Source organism: Astatotilapia calliptera, chromosome 16 (assembly GCF_964374335.1).
Source record: "Astatotilapia calliptera chromosome 16, fAstCal68.1, whole genome shotgun sequence".
NCBI lineage: Eukaryota > Metazoa > Chordata > Actinopteri > Cichliformes > Cichlidae > Astatotilapia > Astatotilapia calliptera.
Window position 1 is genome coordinate 17897390 of NC_137437.1, and position 13287 is coordinate 17910676.

The window sequence follows — 13287 nt, forward strand, 5'->3', positions numbered from 1 at the left end:
GCCGGACGGATTTACTTTACCAAATGGACCATCCCAGCCTTGCCATATTGGTCTATTTGATTCACCTTTGCTTTTATTGTTTATTTTATTTTCATTTGCTGAACACGGGACAGACTTGACTGGGGAAAAGAAAAGGGAGAAAGAAAGAGGGAAAGTAAAAGAGTGGGGAAGAGGGACGGTGATAAAGGGCAAAAACAAAAAAACAACTAAACAAACAGACAAAAAGTACATATGTCAATCACCTGGATCACCTGTTGAGAAAGAAAAAAGAGAAAACAAGCAAAGAAAAAGAGAGCAATATAATAAACAACATCATAGCGATGATCTATGTGAATATAGGTAGCAGCCAAAAAGGGTGTAGTTTGTGTGTGTGAGCACCCGTGTGTACACCTGTGAGCTTGTATTTAAAAGGTTCCTTCATGTAATGATCTGCTAGAGGGTGTGGGGAGCCACAGCCCCATCCTCCAGGGCATGACGCAGGTATGGAGGAGATAAAGGCTCCAGACATCCAGAGGCCCCAAGAGCAAAGGAGACCAAGGAAGACTAACAGAGGGGCAGCCGCACCACTATCCCAGAAAGAGCTGAGGAGAGCCCCAGATGAGGGGTCGCTCAGCAGCCGCGGAGCAGAAGCCAGGGGGGTTGCAGCGACGTGCCCGTGAGCTCTGCCGGCAGCCAGCTGTGCCAGAGTGACCGACCCCCAGGCCGAGAGGCCGAGGGCACCCCACCCGAAGGGGGTGGGGGACAAGCAGCCACCAGGAGTGAGCCGGTGGGTACCTGGATGCCCATCCTCGGACACAAAGAACCACCAATGCACCGATGTCTGAGGGCGTCTGCCACTGGCAGGGGGAGTGGTGGGGGGAGATAGGCCTCCATACCATGGAGTTAGGCCTTTCTTTCACATTCTGATGCTCAGTTTGAACTTTAGCAGGTCATCTCGATCCCGTCTACATGCCTAAATGCTTTGAGTTGCTGCCAAATGATTGGCGGATTAGATATTTGCGTTAACCATCAGTTATAACATATAATAAAGAAATGATCCACCAAGTGTAATTTGAATTGTCATAATGACAGTCAGTAAGCCTTCCTTTTCCCACGGGAATAAAATCAAACTAATAATATTCGTTTTTTTAGCAGGAAAGCTAGCAGGTCTAGCAGGTCTTTGTGGTCTACTGACCAAATCTTTCTGATCTTACATTGTAACAAGTTGCAATGTTTGAACACTCTGAAGATTTATTTTTATTTTTATTTTTTGTATTTGTTTTTATATGTGGCATCTCATCTTGTGATATTGAGCAACAGTTTTTTTTTTCTTGAAAAATGCTTTAGAAATAAATTGTACATGCTTACACTCAAAAGAATGATTCTATGCCCTCGTAAACGTGAAGCAATCATTTTGACAGCTGAAAAAGATCAAATCAAAGGTTTAATTGATGCAAAAAATAATCATTTTAAAAATATGCTCTGTAATAAAAGAATGTATACTGGTCAAGTACATTTTGCTTGACCAGATACCATTAGATTTAACATTTTGCATTCCATTTTCATGTAATCAGATTACTTAAAGTAAAAATCTTTAGGATTATACTGAAGTTTACACTGGTAAAGGTTTGTCCTCCTAATTAATTAGTATAAAGATGCAACTTCAACCTTACTGCCTTTGTAGTATCTGTGTGTAAAGTCTTCATAATTACCATCATTAAAAACATTACCAGTAATGATTTAACATATGTTTGTTGCTACTTGTCTGTAAAATGGTGTTGTGTGAATAAATGGCTTTACTATGCCCCATGTTTCTGTATGAGCATACGAGTATAAGTATAAGCAATTAGGATGTTTTGCATTAGGATGTTTTTGTACTGAAATGCAAAACCTTACCAGCCCGGCAGGCTTGCCCTGTTCAATATCAACATTGAGATTTCTTTGTGCCAACATTTAATACTTTTATTATAAACCCCACTTGAACTTTGCAAGAGTTTATTTGAAGAAAGCTTTTGTTTGTTCTTAGTCTAAACTGTTGAAAACTCGCTCTCTTGGTAAAACATCGATGCCCCAACTTAAAGGAAAGAACAGAACAATTACAGGACAGTCACAGTCTGACAGTTACACAACTCACTTCCCTCTGCACAATCACACTTCCAAGTTCCACAAATGCCCTGTAGTCCCTGGCTTCAGTGAAAGATGTTTGAACAATGCTCTTGTTCTTAAAAGAGCTATATGGCTATTCTGCTTGTTCCTGAAGTCACACTGTTTAGCGTCTTTTGTCATGTTTGCATGGCTTAGTGACTTTTCCCATTTATTTATACATGAGTTTGCGAGATGAGTGACGCAGCCTATTTGATTAACAGAAAGTAGTAAGCATTATCAATATCTAATAAAAGAAAGAGATGCACCATCACTGATTAATTGTTTTCTCAGTTTATTTTACAGATTTTTCAGATAGACGCTGGAGGTGACCTCATGCTCGAAAGCCACGTGTAAAAGATGTATCAGCACTCAGAGTTAGCATTCATTAATCGATAAAAGTCATCACTCCTTTTATGGGCGTATCTCCGCTCTGCCCATGTTACAGCCTGCCCTCACTCTCTCTCAGCCAATGGTGTTCACAAGCCTAGGTGACATCACAGGGCTGGTGAAGTAGCAAATCCACCTCTTGATGTCTGCTCTCTGATCTGTTGGTTGGTGGCAGATTTGGCCTCCAAACAGAGCTCCGCTGATCCCACAGCTTTTCACAAATGAATGATGTAATCTTTAGCAAACCATGCACGAGGCACTATCTTGCCGGGTTAAACGTCCCCGAATCATTTGCTACACTTTTTCTCTGCCTGACATGGCAGCCAGGAACTTGAGTGTAAATGTTGCCTGACTATAGAGATATAGTATGTCTCCATGTGTCCAGGAGCAATCATATCTTCCCTTATAGAAATGTTCCCAACAAAAAGGCCAAATCCTTGTTTCCTCTGGCCCTGGGTGGCACATGGGCTCCGCCCGTTGTGCGTTGGAGAATAGAAGCCATGCGCAGAGCCCTGTAGAGGCTTCAGGGTGTATCCACTGAGCTGGGGGACCAGGGGAGTCCCTTTAAAGAGCTGTGTGTTGGTATAGTGGACGCTTGCATGCTAAGCCCTACGGTGGGCCCGTGAATGGCTCCGGGATTTCGCACAAAGACATGATGTCATGATGCAGGGTGCGGACCCTATTGAGCACGTGCATTGAGGCGTGAGGCCAGATTAGACCTCGAAGCAGGGCACCAACTGGACGTTAATCAGAACGCCAACACGCTAACAAACATATCGTACGGTGATCTTCCTACAGCGTGATGGTGCCATGCATTTCCTGCTCACAGTGCCTTTGAAAGAGAGAAAGTAACCAAAATCTTAGGTTTGTAATGAACTTATAAATGTGATGCAATTTAAGACCTCTGTTACATCTAACAATATGCATTATGTGATTCCAACACATAGTAGCAGGGGGTTGGTTTGATTTGGCCTCCCCGTTACCCTTCACACAATGAACATCTCACACCACTCCCTGAGGGAAAACATTTTTAGAGGAGGAGTACTTTAGAAGCAACAAAACACTTTTGTATGCACGACACATAACACATATATAAGGACTGCATACAGTACAATTACACCTTCATCAGCAATTAAAGCAGAAGGTTGTTTCTTCTTTCTTTTGTGCTTCTGCTTTGACCCCATCGTGGGGTCGTGTCCTTGCTGCAGTTAATGGCTGGACTCTCATCACTCTCTGTGGAAGCAGTCACCAACAGGGGCTGCAGTGCACATAGAAATACTCTTTTTCTTAGCTTCAAACAAGCACTCACACTTTAATATTAAAATACTTGATAAAAGAAGCTTTTTACAAGGTGAAGAAATGAAGTAAGTGGATCAAAGGAATCAGAGAAAAACAGAACATGGAATAATAAGAAAAGAAAACTTGTCAGTGTTGATGTCAATATTGCCAGCAACCCAAATTAAAAGGCAGGAAACATCAGTTAATTTCTAATAACATTTTTTAATGGGAATTGGTGACCCCAACAAGCATATTAAACCATCCCATGGGCCTAATCTTATGTATAACTTCCTGCAGACCCACAGTTCTCCTCTAATACTTTTTTCTAAAGACATCGAAGTTCAACAGTCAGCTAAAATGCCTGCATATTATGCACAGCAGTCCTCATGCATTACACACTTTTGAAATTGATTTGTATAATCTCACAATAGGGGGCATCATTACTCAACAGAGAACTGGCATCCAGCAACTCTGAGGCTGCACGTCCACAAATGCAAAGGATGTTCGGTAGCAACATCACTGAGCCTAGAGAGAAAAGGAGAAAAGACCGAGATTACAGAAGACAGAGATATATTCCATGCCATCCATGAATTTTTGATCCATCCTCTCAGAAGAGGGCATAGCCTGAGGAAGATTCAGCACCACCAGCTGTGTTACTGCTGTGCACAGCAACTGTTATCATTTCTTTTTGCGACTTGCCTTCAAGGTTTATCAGCACACTTCTTGACATGTATGTATTGTATGTGTATATATATGTATATATTCTTAGTGTACCAAGCCATATGATTGTGATATGACATAACATGTTAATGATTATTATATATGAGGCTACAGCAACATTTTCATTCTTTTCTTTTTCAGGCATTCGGTTATATTTGCAGCTGTGCTTGGGATCATTGTCCTGTTGCATGACACTTTCAGCCAAGCTTTAACTGTCAGACATATGGCCTCACGTTTGACTCTAGAATACGTTGGTATACAGCGGAGTTTGTGGCTAACTCAGTGGCTGTAAGGTGTTGCTCCCGTGGCTGCAAAATAAAACCAAATCATCACCCCCCTCCTCCACCATGCTTGACAGTTGGTATGAGGTGTTTGTGCTCATATGCTGTGTTTGGTTTCCACCCAATGTGCCACTGTGCATTATCTCCACTTTGATCTCATACAGCCAATGGACTTTAGTGTTAACATCTTGTGGTTTGTTCAGATGCAGCTTTGCAAACCTAAGCCATGCTGCCATTGGAAGAGGCTTTCTACCGGCTTTCTTCTAAACAAGTCGTTTTTTGATTGTTCTGAACTTTAACATTTAACATACTAACTTAGGCCTGTAGAGTCTGAGATGTAACTCATATTTTTTCCAGTTCCTCTGAGCAACAGTCTGACCTTTAGATAAATTTGCTGGGAAGACTGGCAGCCATGTGAATTTTTTTTCCACTTGTAAGTATTTTTCTTTCTCTATAGATTTAGGAACTTCCAATTGTTTGGAAATCCCCTTTTTCCATCAGGCCATCAGACTGCTGAACACGTCATAGACACCTCAGCTTCACTACTGGAACTTCAACATTATGCACTCCACACTGTATATAAATGCCACTTGTTTTGCACATATTCAACTCTGTATATTTTATATATTTTATTATTATTATTATTATTATTATTTTATTTTATTTTTTTACTATTTAATTTGTAAAAATGTGTATACACACACACACACACACACACGTAGGAAAATATTTAGTATACACATCCAGAAATGCATACACTATTATATATTGTACATATATTTATTAGTTTCAGGTTGGCCATTCTTGTATTTTGCTCGTTTGTGTTGTTGTGTTTGCACATCTCTGTTGCTTGTGGGGCTCGCACACAAGAATTTCACTCGCATGTGCTGTGCCAGTGTGCCTGCACATGTGATGTGACAATAAAAAGTGATTTGATTTGATTTGATTTGAAATCCCCTCGTGACTTTTCCTAAATGGCAACAATTGTTTCTGTAAAATAACTGCTTATCTCTTTCTTCCTTGACCTTTGCAGGCCAGCAAATTGCCAAAGCATCTGCTTCTATAGAGGCGCTCACACTTACTGATGGAAGCTGTAGTGGTGTGTTCATCTGAGTTTTTGTTGCACGGCTGCACGTCATCAGTTCAGAATTCTACAAGCCCAGTTTGATCACACAGCACTTTAAAGAAAAAACCTCTTGTTTTCAAACTCATAATGTTATTGTGTCTTTTTTCACACTCTTTTAATCACATGAACTTCACATGAATCATCTCTGTTGCTCGTAGTTCTGTACACACAGAGGAGACATTCACTGCGGGTTTAAAGCGATGGCATCAGCGATGCCCTTCACAGATTACAACGTGACCCGAGGGCAGCAGTGTGTCTCATGACAGAGCAGAACACTATGACCTCAGTGACATAAGGCTTATGTTTTAAAGACAGGGATACGCTTGTTTCTAAACTTGTTTGTTTAGTCTGCTAACATAAGGCCATGCATGTGTGTGTGAATATCTGAGTTTCATCATTTCTCTTTGTATTCCATGACCTACTGCCTCACTGACAAAGTTTTTCTTTGTGTTTCTTTCCTTTTATTTTTAAATCCTTTTTCTTCATGAATCATCAATTTGGTTTTTGAGTGGTGTTGAGTAAAGCTTTCTGACATTCAGATACCATCGCTTCGCTAGCAACTGTCTTTGTTATGCTTCCACTTTCACACAGACGTTCTTCGCTTTCAGGAAAAAAAACAAAAAAACATTCTTCTAAGTCAAATTTTTCATTTCCTTCGAAAACTGGTGCCGAGCTGGTGTCTCTTTCCTGAAATGGGGAGAAAGGGTGAAACCATTCGTGAAGGCATTCAGAATTTACTGAGTGAACACTTGCTGTATTACCCAACAGAAACTGGTGAGAAGACAGACAAAAGCTGCAGTCTAGGAGCATGACATGGTGAAACTAATCTGAAGCCAAAACAAAACCATGCCAAGCCTTCCAAATTAGTTAAAATTCACATATAATGAATACACACACCTCCTCACATGAATCTACACATACACACACAGGCCCTACATGTGTCGCATTTGGTCGCGAGCCACAGCATTGTGTGTTTCAGGGCTGAGTTCTTGCGCCCAGCTGGAAATGAGTTCTACCATTGTGTTTTGGGAAGTCATATTTGTTGAATTTGGACCAACCCTCTGACCTTCATGTGTTCAGTTGGTCACACGGGCATTAGTCTCATGGGACAGGGTCATTTAGAGCCTGGAAGTGCATAACCAGGCCCGCAAAACACACTTTACTACAGGAAATGGCAGACAAAAAAACTCATATGCATTAAATTCTGTTTGCTGAGAAAGTAAAATGTGTCATGACAAAGCCAGTAGTAGTGCTGACAAATTAAAGTTTGTTCACTGGTAAATATTTTTTACCGGTTATTGTGTGACATTTTGTTGGAAAAGAGAGCAGTGTGTTTAAACGGTGAGAAGATTGGACTGTTTGGACTAACTACCTGCATTTGTGTTTAAGGCTTCCCCTTCCGTGTCCTGTTAAAACTAGCAAACACCATCCTCCTGTGTCTGGTTGTTCAGTGGGCCACCGATATCAGATCCCAACTTGTTTGCAGTCTGATAATAGTGTTTTAATTTCTGAGTGTTTTTTGGCAAAGTTTGATAAACTCTCACCAACTTCATCTGGCATTTTCAGCAGTCTGCTACAGTCTTTTTGTAAGAAAGGGATTTTGTGACTGCTTTCTACTCATTCGGTAATTCAGCATAGCATCTGTCAATGTCTTTATGACGATATGAGGACTGAAAAATTGAAAACACAGTTGAAATAAGAAGTTGTCATTCATATAGCTTTAAAAATGTGGAAGACATGGCTAAAGAGATAAAAACGGGAACCCAGAATGACTTCTGACTGCTATAAATGAAGTAGCATGGTGGCTGCGGTGTAGGAGGTGGTTAGGTGGATTACTTCCTGGTCAAGCTTTACATGATTGAACAGGAGCAACCACAGCTGTATCCTAAATGCCTCAATACATGCGAATTAAATGTTTTATACAAACTGGCAGGGATTTCAACCGCATCATTCACCTCCAAAGACCCAGAATGAACAAGAGTTCATTCAGTAGATAAATTAACTGTGAGATCAGAAGATTCCAGCTTGAATAAGTCATTCTTAAACTGTTGACACTTTCCCTGAGCTTGAGTCAGAGGATATTAGATGTAAAAGTCACAGACAACCTGGGAACTGCAACTGCAACTGGGGGGGGGGGGGGTTACAGATTTTCAGGCTTTCAGCCCTGCATGAGGAAATGAGCCATCCTGAGAGCTTGACTGAGTCCGCCCCTAGAAGAGAGAGTGACAGAGAGAGACTGGGTGAGATACAAGGCATGAATTGTTCTCACCATTGAATAAAGAAGGGGCAGCTTCCGCTCTAGCAACACCAGGCACTATGGAAGCGGAGAATCGGTGCGCATACAATGGAGATGGGGTAAGGAGAGGGGAGGGCAGACAGGAGGTGTGAATGGAGGAAGGATGTAAGTCCTGTGCCCGACTAGATGTAAGAACCTGGATGAGAAAGATGCATTTTAGGACGACCACTCAGGAGAAAACTCCTTGACTTTTGTGCACATATCACTTGTTGCACTGACTTTCTCACAACCTGAATACAACCTTTCCAGAATGATGCATTCCTTGGGACATGTATTAATATATTATTCATATACATTAATTCTATTGCTCTGGGACACAGAGCCACTGTGGGTCAGGTGTGTAGAGACTTGAGTAAATATGATTATTTTTATAAAATAAACAAGCTGACATCTTCTGACCTTTGTGAAACTTTATTGGCTTTTTTAAAAAAAACAGCTTGAGAACAAGTGCACGAGAGAGATTTAAGTGTCTGGCCGAGTGTAACAATTATGTTATTACAATTAGTGTGGCCGATCCTTAAAATATTATCTCATATTCTCTCATATTGTTTTGATGAAAATCAAAGATTACCAAGTAGCAAAAATACTGACAGCCATTACAAAAAGGACATAAAGTCTCTCATAGGGTTGTAGACGAAAGAGCCAGGTGCTCAAAATAAATAAAGTACCCAGTACCAGCAAGGTGGCCTTAAAGTGGTTAACAATAGTTCTTGTGCATTTAGTAATACAAAGAAACATGTGTAGATAACTGTTTATGTATCTTTATGTTTATGTATCTGAGTCACCTTAATTGTTCTTTACGTAGAAGATGAGTCTGCTGTGATCATAAAGAAATGGTCATGGTCAGCAACAATACTGTGGTATTTAAACGATGCTAAGTTGGTAGTAAGTGCCAGGAAAATCATTGATACAAAGTAGGTAAGGTACTTTGCTTAGCATCTTGGAGCAACTGTGACCACATAATTTCCTCTGGGATTAATATAAATTACTCTGATTCTGACTGATAAGGACTGATTCATGCTTTCATGTCGCTTTTTTTTTTTATTCTGACCCAACCATTGAAACATTGCAGGAGAAATTGACACTCATCAGACCAGGCAATCCATTTCCAATATCTAAGATAAATTGTGATGACTCCATGGAAACTATAGCTTCAGTTTCCTGGTCTTAGCTGACCGGATTGACATCCGTGGTCTTCTGCTGTGGATCCAAGGTTCACTTCTTCATACCTTAGTTGCAATGAGTGTTTATATTTCAGGTATACCGTTGTCTTCCTAACAGCTCAAAGCAGCCTGACTGTTCTTCTCTGAACTCTGGAATCAACAAGGCAATTTTTCCCAAAGAACTGCTGCTCAGTGAATATTTTCTCTTTTTTCAAACCAGTCTCTGTAAACCCTAGAGATGTCTGTGCAGGAAAATCAGCAGCAAATCAGCAGTTTCTGAAATACTCAGACCTGGCTGTCTGGCACCAAAAAACCATGCAACGTTCAAGGTCACCTAACTCACCTTTCTTCCATGTTCATACGTTTTAAATGTTTCCATATGTTTTCTGGTAACTTTGCCTGACTGCTGAGGGTTATTGGTTTCAACAGCCACATGTGCTGAGAGTCAGCAGAACGAAAAGGAAAAAAATGCTGTCATCTGTGAAACCAAAACAATACCATGAAAGGTGTTAAAAGATGATATAATACTTGGGAGAATTCCGATTCAGAGTGTTAATATGAGCAACGCCTTTCATTGAGAGATCATTTATACTTATATTGATTACAACATGTTTAAGATTTAAAAGCCATTTTTAGCATTTGATATAAAAAAAAAAATATCACCCTGTGCAGCTAAGCACACTTGCCTCTGCCTGGGAATCAACAAGGTGTTTTGAAACCTGCAAGGAAACAAAACAAAAGGAGGATGAAAGCTATGATTTTTTGAGAAAGTGCCGAAAGGGTGACTAAGGTTCTGAGAAATGCAGAGTAAGAATGAACCTGTGGGCATGCATATCACTCAGGGCAGGAAGAGCAGTCTCAAGGACTGGACGTGACTTTATAAGAGAGTAACACCCTCTGTCTCTCTATCAGGGAAATCCAGGCCAGACCCAGGATGACTTCATGCTCAGATCCTCTCAGTGAGCCAACCACCCAACACAATGTTATCTGCAGATAGAACTGGACACGCGGTCAGCCATCTACTGGCAGCCACCACCGAGGTGTTCTCACATATGCTACACTGGCAATGATTTATAACTTGATCGTGTTTCTTCGAATGCATCTGGGACACTTTAAGAATGAGCAGGAAGCCATAAAACATAGCCACGGTAAAGTGTCTAAGACAGAAAATACACAACAACAATTCATGAACATACTTAAATTGTTAAATCAGCTGTAAAAGTGCCTCTTGCTTGTTATTTATTTGATTTAAAATAGTTCCACTCAGGGGTCCATCAGGCAGAAAGAAGCAGTCCTAAACTGCTTTTTTGTTGCCCTTGCCTGGTGGCTGCATGTTGCACTTCTGCTGGATCTGACCAACAAAGCTGTTCTTTCATTCACTGTTTGTTTTTAGGGTTATATAGGAGGCATACTTAAACACACCCCGTGTCTGTCTTCAGCCATCATACAAACTGAAAACATATGGGCTAAATTTGTTCACACACACACACACACACACACATGCATACACACAGTACCCATCTGTCCTCATGTCTCAGTTAGTTAGTCGTCTTGGGTGAGGGGTCACACAGATATCCCTCTTCCTGCATTTGTTAGGCTCCTTCTCCACGGCTGCACACTGGGATGCTGTAATTCTACCTTGGTGGCGAAAATATGGCATTAAGTCCATGTTTCCTTCGGCTCTTTCCATATCTTGATAACCTTGTTCTTAGGAGGGTGGAGAAGGAACTGACAAGGCCCTCTGCATGGATTTTGTTTGCTTTCATTTCGACATTCAAACATTCAATAATCTTATAAAAGCTTTTGGAATAGAAACACTGATAGCTGACTTTACAGTATGCCTCACTGACGTTTATTTGAGGCCCCTGGGTATTTTTCACTCCATGTAAATATGTTAATATTTGATACAGATGCAGAAAATAATGGCTTTTCTTTAAAATACAGTGGGCTACAGGTCCATTTACTCTCCAGCCTTGTTTTAAAAAGAAAGTGTGCCGCTTGTTTTGACAGCGTGTATTCAAACTGTGCTTATTTTGCCATATGTGGCTGTACAAACCAGTAATTTACCCCCCAGCATCAGCAGCAGAATGTACAGCTGCTAGAGAACATATGGAAAGATTTAGCAGCTAAACCCTGAGCTCTCAGGAGACAGTAGAGATTGAAACAAAATGTCAGACCTACATTTTAACAATCTTTAGTGTTCTTTAATGTTAATAGAAGTTAATCAAATAAGTATTTTAACTTAATAACTAAATATAATATAAATCACACTCTTGTTTGCTAACCTGTTCACCGTATTAACTTGAAAGGGTATAACACAGTCACTGACCACATGGCTACTTACATCTCTTTAACCGCTCAGGAACACAAATATCTAATCAGTTAATGAGTGTATTTAGGTGTGTAGGCATGGTCAACATGCCCTGAAGTTCAAATTGAGCATCAGAATAGGGAAGAAAAGTGATTTAAGTCATTGGTACCAACAACATTTCACGGTTGTTGCTCTGAGTATTTCAAAAACTGCTGAGCTAATGAGAATTTCCTACACAGCCATCTCTAAGGTTTACAGAAAATAGCCCAAAAAAGAGAAAATATCCAGTGAGCAGTAGTTCTCTGGGTAAAAATGCTTAATTCATGACACAGACTCACCAAAACGGAACAACAAAAGACTGGAAAATGTAGAATCGAAGGACTAATCTAATTTCAGCTCATCTCTTGCTAAAGGGTGTTACCACAACAGGTTGCTTTGCATGTTTGATTTAGCGGTTTTACATCAGAGGACCTTGCTGGCACAACCTAAAATGGAGCTTGTGTCTCCAGCTGAAGTCAAACAGCTGTATGCATCTAAATAATTTAGAGTCAGCTAATAATATTACAGTGTGAAGTTTAAATTCAAACTATTTGTTATTTAATTTATGTGATTTATTTAATCCTCCAAATTTCAAATGTAAAGTGAGGCCTTTGAAAACAACCGTTATCATGTAGTGTTGTTTCTCTGTGGCATGTCACAGATCATGAGCCAAAAAAGGTTTACAGCCCACATCCCACATTCTCTCATTACACCATTGAAAGGATCGCAACTGAACTGTACATAGTAGTCCGTGCCAAAGCCATTGGTATTACTCAACATACTCAGATAGTTCACTTCCTTTATGACTCCTCTACCTGTGCTACTGTTATTATGTGGCTTGACAGTAACACAGGTAAAAATTTAAAAGAATTTGTAGTAAAAGCAAAACAAGAAATAAAGACAGAGCGAGTCTTCAGAAGTGTGTTTATGTTTGTAAGTTTGTTGCGCCCCATATGAGAATGTCACAAAATCAGGAGAAAATTCTAATTTCCCAGCGTTGTTCATTTACTTCTTGTATCAACAATGACGGCTTTGTCGTATTAATTATGTGATGCTGCCTCAGATGCACACATTCAGTGTTGCCATAAAAACACAGACTGTGATCAGTGCAACTGTGAACAGAAATAACAGTGGAACGAGGGGGTCCTGGTCCCTTTTCCACCGTTAGGCAATCATTGTAAATGTAATAAAACCATGTTAAAGAGAAGTCCTCACTGTGGTACACATGATGAGGCTGTGAATATGAATATCCAGCCTTTTTGCCATCTGTGCCACAATAAAGACCAAAGTGTTGTTGGTAAGAATAGAGCTGATCTCACTTTGTGGAGACTTATGTGACGTCTAAAATACAACGACTGTGGGCCTCTTGCAATTTCGACCTTGTTGGTTCAAAGCTTTGTCGGCCTATAATGTGCAGACAGCACGGCTAATCACTTAGTGCCTCAACCACATGCTCTGCACGGCTTGTCAACGGAGCGACAGTATTTTAATAATAACCAATAGTTCTCAGTAAAAACGTGTGGTCTGTGTTTCCATTGGTCTTGAAACATACTGCCTTGAAA